Source organism: Nannospalax galili, unplaced genomic scaffold (genome assembly GCF_000622305.1).
Source record: "Nannospalax galili isolate Female #2095 unplaced genomic scaffold, S.galili_v1.0 scaffold336, whole genome shotgun sequence".
NCBI lineage: Eukaryota > Metazoa > Chordata > Mammalia > Rodentia > Spalacidae > Nannospalax > Nannospalax galili.
In genome coordinates, this window is record NW_008343385.1 from 5,711,960 (window position 1) to 5,725,959 (window position 14,000).

A 14,000-nucleotide genomic window follows, 5' to 3' on the forward strand; every position below is an offset into this window, starting at 1 on the left:
TTATACTTCCCTTTTGAGAGTTTAAGGACATACAATTGGACCAGATAAACTGATTTGTTTTTACTCTTGAGGTCGTTTGAGGATCTGTTCCTCAGGGGTCCCATGGGCTTGGGAGGAGCCCCTGGCTCCTTTCTTTTACCAGTTCCATCTATGTGAAGATAAGTCAAAGGTCCTGCTCGACCATTGTTGGCTTCTCTTGGAAGCATGGAGGAAATGAAAAAAGCTCATGCAGGTAAGAGTGCAAACCCATCTAGGTAGCTCTGAGAGCCGATCACAGCACATATGTAGAAGTTGTCTCATCATCTTGCTCTGGGTTCCTTGCACGCCCATCTTTCTGATTCTCTAAAAATTGGCTTCATGTCTTGGACTCTTCTGTGTAAGACCAAAAGACCAACTTGTACCAAATTGTTGGGATTTATATATCCCAATCCACCAATAAAGTAGGTTATTCTGCCTACTTCCACTGGGATATTCTAAATGGATTCTAGACTGCTGTTGCTGCTCCCAGAGCTGGAAGATGGTCAGCAGACCTCAAAGGCAGCATGAACTCCAGAGCTTAACACTCTCCTAAGTCAAGAGCAATTCCACATGGCAGGGGCGGGGGACATTTGAATACACTTGACTTCCAGGTACACCTTCCCTTATAGCCTCTCGTGACCACACCTACCAACAACACATTCCACAATCTACCTTTGCCAACGAGGAAAGGCCCCATGGCTTCCCCGTGTACAAGCTCACTATGAGGCTCCAGGGGTTTGCAAACCTCTGGGTCACTAAGCAAAGAACAGTAAAGATAGTGCAGGACTCAGAAAGTGAATGACTAGGTAACAATCCCTTTCTCATGTTGGGTGTCTTCCAGTTATGAAGTAGGGCCTAATCTAATTGCCAACTGATAATTTTGAACAACAGGTAACCATGTAATATTTACATATTTTGCAAATAACTCAGGGAAATGAACATAATTAAAGACTCTATCTGAACAAAGCTCTTTATTCTTTCTACTTACATAGCATTTTGCTTAAATGCCTAATGAGAATTGTGTGTCAAGGACGGATTTAAGCAGTTAACATAGTCTAATTCATTCAATACTCACTAGTCTCTTTTCAGGTAAATTTTCATATCCACTCTATTTCATAGATGATAAAGGAAACCACAAGCGGTTAATTACTTGTCCAAAATCTCGTAAGGTTTTGTTTTCACCCTTCTATCCCTGACAGGTTTATGTGTTAGAGGCTTGGTTCTGGATGTGGCAAGGTAATGGGACTATAGGGGGCAGGCCTTAGTTGATGGAAGCACACATTTCAAAGGGCTTATGCTATTTCTCAAGGGACCCTGGTTAGTTCTTCTAAAGGATCACTGGACAAGCCTCAGCCTGGTGTCATTCAGTCTTTCCCTGGCTTCCTGTATTGAGACATGATCTTACACTTCTGCACATGCTTCCTCCTTTTACATCCATAATGATGTGATGTAGCTAGAACTACATCACCAGAACTGAGACTGTGCCAGCACCGTGTACTTGAACATTCTACACTATGAACTACATAAACCTCTTTTCTTCATATGTAGCCTGCCTCAGGTATTTCATTACACTAATGAAAAACTGCCTAGTACAGACAGTAAGTGGCAGAGTTGGTGGAATCTGTGTTCAGGCAGACCAGCCTCAGCTCTGTGCAAGTAATGGCTGGCTGTGTGGATATGGCTTCTTAGTTTGTATTAATAAAACAAGAATTAACAATACAGTTGTTGTTGAACCATACTTTATTTTAGCAGTAACTATATCCATCTATTGATAGATGAATAAGTTGAAAAGTTTTAATACCCTATATGCATTAGGAAATAAATTTTTAATAAAATTTTGCCTTTTGTATTTAATAATAATCTGAGTAACATATTCTTATTTTTGTTGACTTAATATTTATAAGATTTACAATAATAACCTACCCAGAAGTTTTATCATTCCAAGACTTGAAAGGGAATTAATTGATCTGTCTATATAGATACAGTATAAGTATTTTCGGTTACAATGTATACTAGAGAAATAAATATAATATTTCAAAGTAAAAGTATCACATTATGGCACATTTTTGTGGAGGGAAGTTGAGGGAGGAAAAGGAATGATGCATTTAAAATTACTACTATTATTATTTTATTACTATTTTAAATTATGTGTATGTGTTTGTGAGTGTGAGTGCAGTGCCAGAAGAGGGCATTGGATCCTCTGGAGATGGAGCTACAGGCAGTTATGAGCTGCTGGAAGTGGATGCTGAGAATGGAATTCATAGCCTCTACAAGAGCAGAAAGTGTTTTTAACTACTGAGCCATCTCTCCAGCCCAGATCTTTTAATTTTTAAGCTGTCATATATAGCTTTTTTTTGGTATTATCTATCAATACATAGTTTACAAAACAATAGGATTTTTCTTAGCTGTAATACATCCACTTTTAAATGGATAATTTATATGAGATTACTATGATATTTAGATCCCTTGGGGAAAAACGCAATGTAAAAACTTTACTTTAAACATCACTAGTTATAATATGTTGTCAATCATACTCTCTGTAACCACTTAATTTATGACAGAGTTCTGGGAGTATTAATCTGAAAATGGATATCAAGTTTCATAGTTTTTCAAACTATTTCAAGTATTATGTGAGCAGAAATGCTTAAAGGACACTGCTATTATCTAAAAGCATTTCCCTCTATTTCTTGTGTAGTTTAGTTCTCCTACTCCAAACAGATGTTCATTTAATTTATTCATTGAAATGTTGGCATCAGGACTAACACAGAGTTGACACTATAGCAATAATTTGGGTAGTGTGTTAGTCAGCTCTCTATCACTGTAACAACATAACTGAGGTAATTAACTTATGAAGAAAAAAAAATGTTTTGGCTTTGAGTTCATGATTGGGTGGGCTATGGCCACTGTTCTAGACAGGAATGGCCTCAGTGTGCACAGTGCACTATGCACAGAGGAGCAAACTGACTGGTGACCAGCAAGGGATCTCACAGTCTATAAGGGCATGGCCCCCAATGATTCACAAACTGTCTATGGGGCCTTACCTCCTCACCTCCATCACCACCCTAGCAATCATGCCTTTAACACATGGGCTTTTGGAGGACATTGAGGATTAAAACTAGTGTATGGTGCAAAACTCAGGACTGGAAAACATGTTCCCAGAATTTGCTGTTGAACAGTTTAAACTCTTATTTTCAGGGCCTGGTGTGGAATCCAGGTCCCTCTCACATACTAAGCAAGTGCTCTACCACAGAGGTACTCCCCCAGCCCCTTAAATTTCCTATTCGTGGCATATTGTACTTGAATTTTTAGAAATAGCCTTTGAAATATGTTAGGATCTCTTCTTAATCTCTGAGAATTGGGAGACTTGAAATGACATATGTTAGGATGGGCCTTTGTATTTGGGTCCTTGGTGGGTCTTTGCAAGCCTCAAATGCACTTGCTTTAGCATTTGAAATTGTACTTTCATTAGTTCATCTTAGTCAATCACACCTGACCCCAGAGTCCCTAGAAACACTTTTTCACAGAACAGAACTTTAGTCCACCCCCACTGGGTGTACCTGGTGAGAGAGATTCTAGCTGTGTTCATCTGTGAAGACTTGACCAGTTTTCCTGGAGGAGACATCCAGACCTGCAATTCCTGAGCCATTCCTGTGTCCTGAGGTGTAGGTCAGGTTTATTATTAGGATTAAATTTATGCTCTCATCTATAAAAGCTGTTATTTTTATCTTCTTTCCAGATTCTGAAGTTTTATGTCTATTTTCTTTCCTTATTTATGACTTCGTATAGCGATGCCTTTTTAATTCTCTTCCTGTCATTTAGTAAAATCCTGGCAAGCAATAGCAGTGAATACATATATATTCTTATTTCATAAGCGTGTTGCCTACAAGGAGGTAGATGCACCCAGGTCATGCAGTGCCCCTGGAGGTCAGAAGAGGGCATCGAATCTCCTGGAACTGGAGTTATGGGCAATTGTTATCGGCCATGTGGGTGCTGGGAATTGAACCTGGGTCCTCTGCAAGAGCAGTCAGTGCTCTTAACCTCTGAGCCATCTCTCCAGCCCCAGTATTTTTAACTATACTATGTCCATCACTTCTCCAGCGCTCCCATTAGCTATGTGTTAGATATTTTTTTTTAGTTTGTCTTGATTGTTTTAACTGTTTATTCATAATTTTAAACACTTTCTATACCTGCAGTATTTTCTGGATGAATTACCAACTCATTTGTTATTCCTTATTTCATTCCAATCTTGATTAACTTGTAGTTATTGCATTTTTATTTCAACGACTTCTTAGATTTTAAAATTTTCTAATTATTCCTTTTCCTATTCTCATTTCGTTTATCTTTTTATTTCATGACTTAAAGTTTTCGTCATAATTTTATTAAAAGTTCTTTCTCTTTAGAATACGTTCTCTTTAAAGAGTCCTTGTTAAGGATTCAAAAGTTGGCCATTGTAGCAGTAGATTTCTTTGTGAGTTTCAGAGGCGTGGGCTCTGCAGGTCCACTTCAGCTGCTGCTCTTTCTCTTTCTCCCTTGATTATCAGCCTTTCTTGAGTGATGGCTTTGGGGATGTCGTGATTTAGCACCCAGATTTGGTCACAAGGGCAGCATGGTTTTTCTGTTCTGGTGATATTGGCAATATATGGATTTACCTAGCCAATCAGTGGCTTGGTTTGGCTACTGTTGGAAAATTGTGTCTGGGACTTTTCACCTCCTCAGGTTTGGAGTTGGTCAAGACTGCTTTGCTACAAGGAATAGTCTACAGTGGATGTTCTCAGAATCCTCTGAAGATCAGGGAACTTCATTCATTCAGTCACTGAGCTTTGGGTGTCCTACGTGGAACATGTGGGGTCTCATTATCTCACAAGACTCAAATCCTGCCTGCTGCTGCCTGAGTCTGAGAGCCCACTGAAGCCCTTTATGACTCTTTTCTGAATCTAGTCTTAAGTTATGCTTATCTTATTTTTTGGTTCTGGATGTTTTTTGTCTGTTTATTTGTTATTGTGGTTTTGGTTTCTTTCTCTCTTCATCATTATACTTAGTCACATGAAATCACAGTTTGTTGGCAAAATTGTCAACTATTTGACCACTTTATGTGATTTATGTCCATAAATCCATTTTTGCTACATGCTTTCCCCTTGGGCACATCAAAGAATGAACACATTGTGACATCTTGACTGCAGGTCTCCATGACCTCTAATCCTTCTTATCTCCTTAAACAACGCACCTTCTCACCAATCATCCAAACTGTCACACAACTACATACTAAATCCATACATAGTCCCCTATGCTTGGGAGCATGCTCCCACCCATACATGCCTTTCAGATGCTGGAAGGCAGCAAGAAAATGGGAGATGGAGGTGAGGGGCTGACTGGTGATGAGTGGTTGAGAAAGAGGTTTGTGTGAGTCTACGTCCTCCATATTGGACCAGTTCTCTTCTTGTTGTCAACCAAATACTTAAACCCAGTGCAATTTTATCTAGTCTAAGAGCTATGATTATTTTGCTCATCTGAAAATGTTTACGTTTTTCAGAAAAGGATAATCTTGAAAAGATGTATATGAAGAGAGGAAAAATGTTGTATTCAAGTTTCATTTTTATCATTAAAATCTGGACTTACAGCCGTGATTAGCAAACAGGAATAGCCATTCTGATCCATTGAATAAACAGCAGTGGGTAATGGAATAGTCTAGTTCATGCATTGGGGAGGAGGGGACCTGATTTTTATGAAAGACAAAGCAGGGAAGGCTGGAACACAACTATTTTCAAAGAAGTAAGAGACCCAGTAACCACCGTAATAAGCAACTCAACAGCTTCTGCTCAGACACGTCTAGTTTGGGAAGCACTGATATTCTGGGGCCTTGAAAGGCTTGGGATTCCTGAGCTTGTGCCCATTGCACCAAACACAGTCCACCTGTTTCCTGTCACCCAGTCCAAATACTACTTTTGCTCATAAAATAGTTAAGGTGACCTCATGATTCCGTTTAGGTCATCAAGTTCAATGTGACTTTGGGGAAGTCTCTGTATTGGGAGGGCTGTACTTTGACCAGTACAGTCATCTAGATCACTGGAGGGGGCTGGGAGCGCTGGAGTTTAAGAAGCTAACTCCAGGGAAGATAGAGAGCTGGAGGGACCTGGGACTCCTTGGAGATAGACAAAGTTCCTGTCCTGCTCAAGCCACTGTCATTTTTACTTTGTCCCTTCAATGCTGCCAATGGGTGGGGCCTGCAAATGAGTCCTGTCCTAAAATAAATCATGGACCTTGATGTGTTCATTTTACTACAAGGCTCTGAGTCCGATGAATTTTCATAACAAAGTAGAAGGGTAGAGAGATCTGTCATTTAATTCACTCCACTTTGGTTTCTAATGCTTGAAGAACAGTTGGGTTTCCTTCAAGTTTGCTTGATCACACAGCGATTTGCAGTGGTTTTAGTCAGCACATTTGAAAACTGTGGGTTTCATGTCATAACTCTCTGGGCCTATATAGTAAAATGACTCTTTCATTTTCAAATGTCACACTCAACTCTGCCGATTGCTCTGAGCTTGCCTTGTGTGTTACTCACTACAAGGGTCCTCTTTGTGTATCAACACCTACCACTTGTCCTCCCCACCACAGTTTCATTGTGTCCCTGGCTCAGGCTTCATCATCCTAAAGATAAGGTAGGTACTTATTAGGAATGTTTGATTTAAAAGGAGAGGACTTTGACTCGAGCTAACTTAATGAGGACATACTATATTTGTTCGTGGACTGAATAGTCCATGGGACACGATGGTTCAGACATGGCTAGGTCCAGTGGCATCATCTGAAATTCTGTTGCTTCCTAAGGCTCTGCTCGCCTCTTTGGTGAAAAGGTTTCTACACATGGTGAACAAGGTAGTTCCCAGCAAACTAAGTCTCCCTTGCTTTTAAAGTTGCCAAAATGGGCTGCCGAAATGAATGGACACACATACACACAAATGAATAGATGAATATAATTAAAAGAAATAAATAAGCCAGGTGTGGGGGAGCATGCCTTTAATGCCAACACTTGGGGGGTAGAGGCAGGTGGATCTCTGTGACACTGAGGATAGCCTAATGTACATAGTAAGTTCCAGGCCTGATGGGGCTATAGGGAATCTCTGTCTCAAAAAGGCCAATAGTAAATAAATAGATAAATAAATAGAAAAGGGATTCTGTCCACCATAAAAGAACATACTTAGCAAGAAAACAGAGATATCTGTTGTGGGGAAGTTAAAAGCCCTAAAAACAAAGACAAATAATGCATTACTTGAACGTCTTTTGATGCTTTCTAGGTTACATTCTTTTATCTATGACACAATTATCTTCGACAGCTGATTAACTTGTAGAACAGCTAATAATCTGCACTTGTACATATTTCTCCCTTTTCTACTTCTCTGCTAAACTTCTTCTGATGTTTCAACCTAGAAGTGAGTTTCTGGGCTATGTAGAAATGGATAAAGTTAAAATTCTTTTCTTTAAATAGATAGGGGTAAGTTTAAAGTCTGGGAGATGGAGAACAGAACCTGAACAGTTCTGACTTGGGCAGTGCCCTGGGAGGTCACAATTCTGGTGTTGTCTACTTAGAGGAAGCATAGCACAGTAGAAAAAGATGGGGGAAACTGTCTATCACAAAATTTGAAGTCTCCTAAGTTTCAGCTCTAATTTAGATAGGGTGTCAGTGTGAGTCACGCAGAGAGGGGACCAGGACATGGCTTGAGAAAAATCAGGCCAAGAAGAACAGGTGGTCCATCACCCCACAGTAAGTGGGGCTTTTAGCCTTGGCCAAACAATGTCAGTGTGAGTCACGCAGAGAGAGGGGACCAGGACATGGCTTGAGAAAAATCAGGCCAAGAAGGACAGGTGGTCCATCACCCCACAGTAAGTGGGGCTTTTAGCCTTGGCCAAACACCACCAGTGCCCAAGTGTTCTTGACGCAGGAAGTGGCTGTAGGCAGCAGGCAATCTCTAAGAGGCTACTGTGTTGGATTCTCATGTAGGATAGGGATCCACTCTTTAGTGATGGCCCTAGTGAGTGCAGTGTTCACCCCTGAAGAACAGGTCCTGGTAAAAGCTAAGCTAAGTGAACTCTTGACCTCAAAGAAATGACTTAACATAGAAAATTTTCACACCCAAGGGAGATCTTGGGACACATATCAAGAAACAAGGGTGGTAATTGTAGGAGTGCATGATGACTAGGCTGTTCATCAGAGCTTTATTCTAGGGCAAGGAGATGCCACATGAATCCCATATTCCAGGGAAGGATGAGTAGCTGCAAACCCACTACTGGCTTAGATTGCAATGGTGGACTTCTCTAGTTACAGTCATCAGATGTGAGAGAAAGGAAACCTTCAAATGAACAGGAAAAAGGAAACTGATCAAACTCAGGCATTCCTCAAGCAGTTTATAAACTTACATTAGTTATTTTCTATCTCGAAGTCTCTCCTATGATGCTGAACACTGCACTTCCTTCAGATGTTTTATATTAAAGGCAGGATGACATAAGCACGCACTCATATGTCCCAATGTGACCAAACATAAAACTAGGGGTGGCAAGGCGTGGATGGGAAGAGGCTGGCTGGGCCATCTGGCTGTTCAAATGTGATGAGTTCACTGCAGGGTTCTAACCGAGTCCCCCAAGCCTCTGGGCCACACCTCCAGGATCCATCCACCAGAACTCCTGTCGGTATCAATCTACTCTTCTGACTCTTAGGAAGTACCACAGTTTCTTAAGTCTATGCTTTCTTGACCTTTTGCAAGACAGGCTTTAGAAGTGAAAAAATGGAGACTTTCACCTCCTAATACATCTTCCACACAGGTACTATCTAGGAAGAGAATTTTTATCATTTTAGTTTTTATACTGGGGTGACCTGATACAATACTAAGGACAGTCTTGGCCATTATGTTTTTTGGATCCCAATTAAAAAAATAATCAAAACTCTTGTTATTTGGGTATTTCCTCCTCAAATAGTAGGTAAGCTTAGGTTATAGGGAAAATAGTTTGTTTTTCATGGCCATTAGTCACATGAGGTTGCTAGATAGTTTTTGGAACATTTTGGGAATCAGACAAAATAGGAGTTGCCAGACTATCTTGGCCATCTTTGAGCTGGCAGATGTCTTATCCAGGTTGTTCTCATGCCCAACTGGTTGGTGGGAGACAGGCCAGGGCTCCAAGCTGGCAGTCCAAGGGCACACACAACCATGTGGGCAGCAGGCAAGAAGCACAGTCAATCAGAGGCATTTGTGGACCAAGGCAGGCTTGTAGCCTGGTAGGTAATCAAAGTTAAAGATATCAAACTTACCCATAATAGAAATAGTTTGTGTCTCTTGTACCAGAAAAAAACTTAGGAAGATGGGAAAGATCAGTGCACTGAAGAGTTTTGTGTGCCTGTGAATGCCCTTATCCTTAGGAAAGCTTGGTTTAAGGACTGTCACAGACTGCTGCCTTCTTGGCCTGTCACTCATCGTTCTTAGATGAATGCCATTCTGTTCTTGTTGGGGGGCTTCGTTTCTATGGAAGCATCTTCAAACATTCATCCATATATACCCTGAGTCCCAGTGACATGGGAGGCTCAGGTCTTTTACTTGAATTAATGTTGGAAAGAGACATGTCTTTAGGATGGTAATGGGTAGAGAGGAGGCCTTCACTGTCCTCCCAGCCACTCTGGCTCTCAACGTAGGACAGGATCAGGGCCCTGCTGGGCTCCACAGTGAGATGCAGCCTCTACTCTAGACAAGCAATGGCATGCACTGCTGAGCTCCACTTGGCCTTGGCATTGGTATGTAAGGTCCCTGCGCCTCTGCATCATGCACAGGCCCTTGGGAGGAGGTGGTGGCACTGCACAGACATTCTCTCCTCACCCACATAAATCCTCAGAGGTCTCCCTCTGTGGGTTCATAAAAGCCCTTTATCTAATTCATGGCCCAGGGAATTGAGCTCGCTGGCTGGAGGCTTTTTAAGTCACATTTTGAATAATTTCTCAGCAATTCATTACACAGGAAAACAGGTCCTTTTTGTTCTCAGACTTAGCCTAGGAATGGACCTCCTCCTGCCAGATTCATTAACAAAACCTGTGCATAGGGGCTGAGCATCCCTGGCCAGTTTCTTAAGTGTACGAAAACTTGCTGATCATTGAAATGTAAATTTTTACCTTTGGCTGAGAGTGATCTTAGCCTGTTGGAAATCACAATGTCACTTTCAAATGTCTAGAACATCTCTAGACCAAGTGCCATTGTGCACTGAGGCTTACCATGTGGCAACCAAGAGAGACAGCCACATGGCTTCTCTTTCGTTGGCAGAAGAGAGGGCTGTGAATGGGCATGGTCACGGCTTGAGGGGCAAAAAGTCCCCCTTATTGGCAACAGAAAATGGCCACAGCTCAGCAGAGCCCCTCCAGCAGGGCCAGACTGTTCAGGCTCCAGTTCACAATCATCATCATAGTTAGGACAGTTGGATCACTGCCATCCAGGCTGGCCAGTGTACAGGGAAGAGAAGTCACTTTGGACAGAGGCAATCAAGGCAGTAGTTGAAGGACCTCAGACCAACAAAGCTGGTGAAACAGGCTTTAGGAGCCATCTTGAGGAATGGTGCCACCTGATAAAGAGCTTGATATATTTATTTCTTGTGTGTGTGCGCGTGTGTGTGCGTGTGTGTGCGTGTGTGTGTGCATGTGCACGCAGTTGCATGTGAAGGCCAGAGAACGACCTCAAGTTTCATTCCTCAGGTATCACTCACCTATTTTTTTTTTCTTTTTGAAACAAGGTCTCTTAGTGGCCTAGAACTCACCAAGTACAGCAAGCCCCAGAGATCCACTTGTCTCTATCTCCCCAGCACTGGGATTACAATCTTGTGCTGCCACACCTAACTTTAAAAATGTATTAATTGAATTTTTGTAATTTTCATACAATATAATTTGATGGTATTTCGATCCCCTCCCATATCTCCACCTCTTCTTATTATCCCCCACCACCCAATCTAATGTACTCTATTATATACATAATAATGCCTATAGAGTCCAATTTGTGTATCTAAATGTCCTTCAGTGTGAATCTATCCATTAGAGCATGGTCAACCAAGAGTCCCATGCTTGAAAGAGACTCTTTCTGCCCCTCCCAGCAGCCATCTGTTGCCATAATTTCCTTAGGTGAAGTTAGAGCTTCTTACTCCCTTCCTCATATCTATGCTGGGATGTTTGTTGCTTGTTTGTTTGTTTGTTTGTTTGTTTGAGCTTGCATGGGACTTGTGCATGCTATCATCTTTGCTGTGAGTTCATATGAGTAACTGAGCAGCTGTCTGGAAAACTGTTTCCTTGTGGTCATCCACCACCTGTGACTCTTACAATCTTTCCATCCCCCTCTTCCGCAATGATTCCTGAGCCTTGGGAAGCAGACACTTGATACAGGTATCCTACTCAGGGATAAGCACTGTGCATCCTCTTGTTCTCTGCACCTTGCCCAGTTGTGGGTTTCTGTATTAATCATCATCTGCTGCATAAGGAAATGTCTCTGGTGAAAGAAGTGAGATGCTTTAATCTAGGAATATAACAATAAGTTATTAAGAGTCAATTTAATATGATAACTACTTATAGAAAACTAGTATTAATCTCCCCCCATGTCTGTGATCTGTCTAGCCTCAAGTTCCTAAGCCTGATATCAATGTCAGGTGTGGACTCCATTCTATTAAGCAGACCTTAAAACCAATTAAAAAGTGGTTGGAGTAGTTAGCATTACAAGTTCTAGACAGGGAGCCAGGAAAAAAGTCAGAATGGAGAATTTCAACTGTTCATATCAGAGCCCATTGGGATTTCTTGATGAGAGCTTCCAAAAGCATCCCTCTAGTGGGTTCCTCCTCATTTTTCTTTTGTCTGCCAAGGCTGGACTCGAGAGTGATGGACTCAGGATTTGTTTTCAGTCACTTTGATAGTAGTTGGAGTGGCTAGAATCAGTGTCAGTTCTCTCCCAAAGGCTTCTAGATGGGGGAGAAAACAAATTTAGCCATCATTTTAGAACAATAGCTGGTTGTCTCCCTTCAGGTGGGCACTACAGTATTGCAGACCAAGATCTGAAGTCTTACATCTGAGCAGCACATTCTTATTAGAAATAAAATCATCAATGAGAAATAATTGTCTAAATAACACTTTATATGGATTTAAGCCTAATGTCTGGGAAGTGTAACCCCTTGAACTCTTAAAGAAATATACTGATCACTTTAATCTTTGCTTATACTTTCCTTTTGGGTTTTTAAGACCATACAATTGGCCTAAATAAACCAATTTGTTTTTACTCTTCAGGCCCTTGGAGGATCTGTTCCTAAGGGGTCATGCGGCTGCTCCTCCATTTGCCCTGGGCGCTAGTGCTGTGGTGCTGTTTCCAGGCGCCACTCCTCCACTTGTAGGGGTGCTGCCTGCAGCCGCTCTCCATTCACCCGGTGCTGCCTCTGATCGCACGAGCACCTCCTGTGATTGCACTGGTGCCAACTCCTCCGATCGCTCAGGCGCCGCCTGCAGCTGCTCTCCGTTGACGCGGTGCTGACTCCCATTGCACAGGCGCCACAAGCTGTGGCCGCTCTTCTGCTCAATCGGCGCTGAGGCCCCTCATGTGGCAGCTGTCTCTGATCATAGCTGCTTCTGCCTGGTCCCCGACCCCAGGGCTGGTGAGGAGACTGTATCAGTGGAGCCGCATTCAGACACAGGAGACCCGGTTCGGTGACGCAGCTCCACTTTATTGCAGAAGGGTACAAGCTTATATAGGGGTAGGGGGTCCAATCAAGAAGTTACAACTCAGATCTTTGGCAGGGCTGTATCCTATCATACCATGGTAGTCAGACACCTTATTAGCATGATAGGTTTCAGGTTACTTAGGTTCCGGTTTCCTGTACAGGGCCTGGATTCCTGGGAACCACGGACCCAGGCTGTTACAATATCTAAGTGTTGCAATTTGGAATCTCAAGGGTGGTGATTAGGGAGTGGGGAGCTCTAGGCATCAGTCTCATGATCTGCCAATGGGAGCAAATGTCAGAAGGCGTTCCTTGTGGCTCCAGTGGTCAGGCCATTGCCTTGGGCCTCCTGTAGGGTTGTCATTAAAACTTTCATCCTAGGCTCAAGCCTCTCTACCACAGGGTCACATGGGCTTGGGAGGAGCTCCTGGCTCCTTTCTTTTACCAGTTGCATCTATGTGAAGATCAGTCAAAGGACCTGCTCAACTGTGGCTAGCTTCACTTTAAAGCATGGAGGAAATGTTTCCTCTAGGTTAACCCTCCTCTTTGTAGACTGGATACTGGTTCAAGTCCATCTGGTGTGGTTTCCATGGCCTCCCTGAGTAGGAGGACAGGTGAATCACCACAGTCACAGGACATTTTGAGAGATGCTCCATAGTTCCCTGGAATTTAGTAGACCTTGGTGGGCAAAGAACAAAAACTGTTCTTTGAGTCCCTCTGACCAGATTACTATAGGCATCAAAGTATGGCTGTTAAATATCCAAGAAGGTTAGTTCCACCAGTCTGTTACTTTTAATTACCATGTGCTATGTAGATAAAACTTGGGTAAAAGCCAAACATTCTCAGATAAACCTTGATTAGGAATATATTTTGTTCCTTAAACTAGTTGACTAAAGTATGACCTTAGAAAATTTAAGATTACGTGTATATTATTTTTGTCTCGTCCTTTAAATATCATAACAAACCTATACAGACCTTCATCTCTTGCTTAGGCTTTCTCATTTTTTCTATTTTGGAAAATATTTCCATTCCCATATCCTTTTAACATCTTTTACATTCTCATTTTCTTGCCTTTACTTCTCCTTCACATCCCCTATTCACCAGTCAAGGACTTTCTTTTCTCCCTACAGGTAAGAGTTATGCAATTTGGGTGTCTTTTAGATAGACCCACTGAAGGGGTATCCCAATTGCCTCACCATGCCAGAGTGGTCTGCATCCCAATTCCTTATCGGCAATTTGGGTAACCCCTTCAGAGGATGGTGTGATAAGAATAG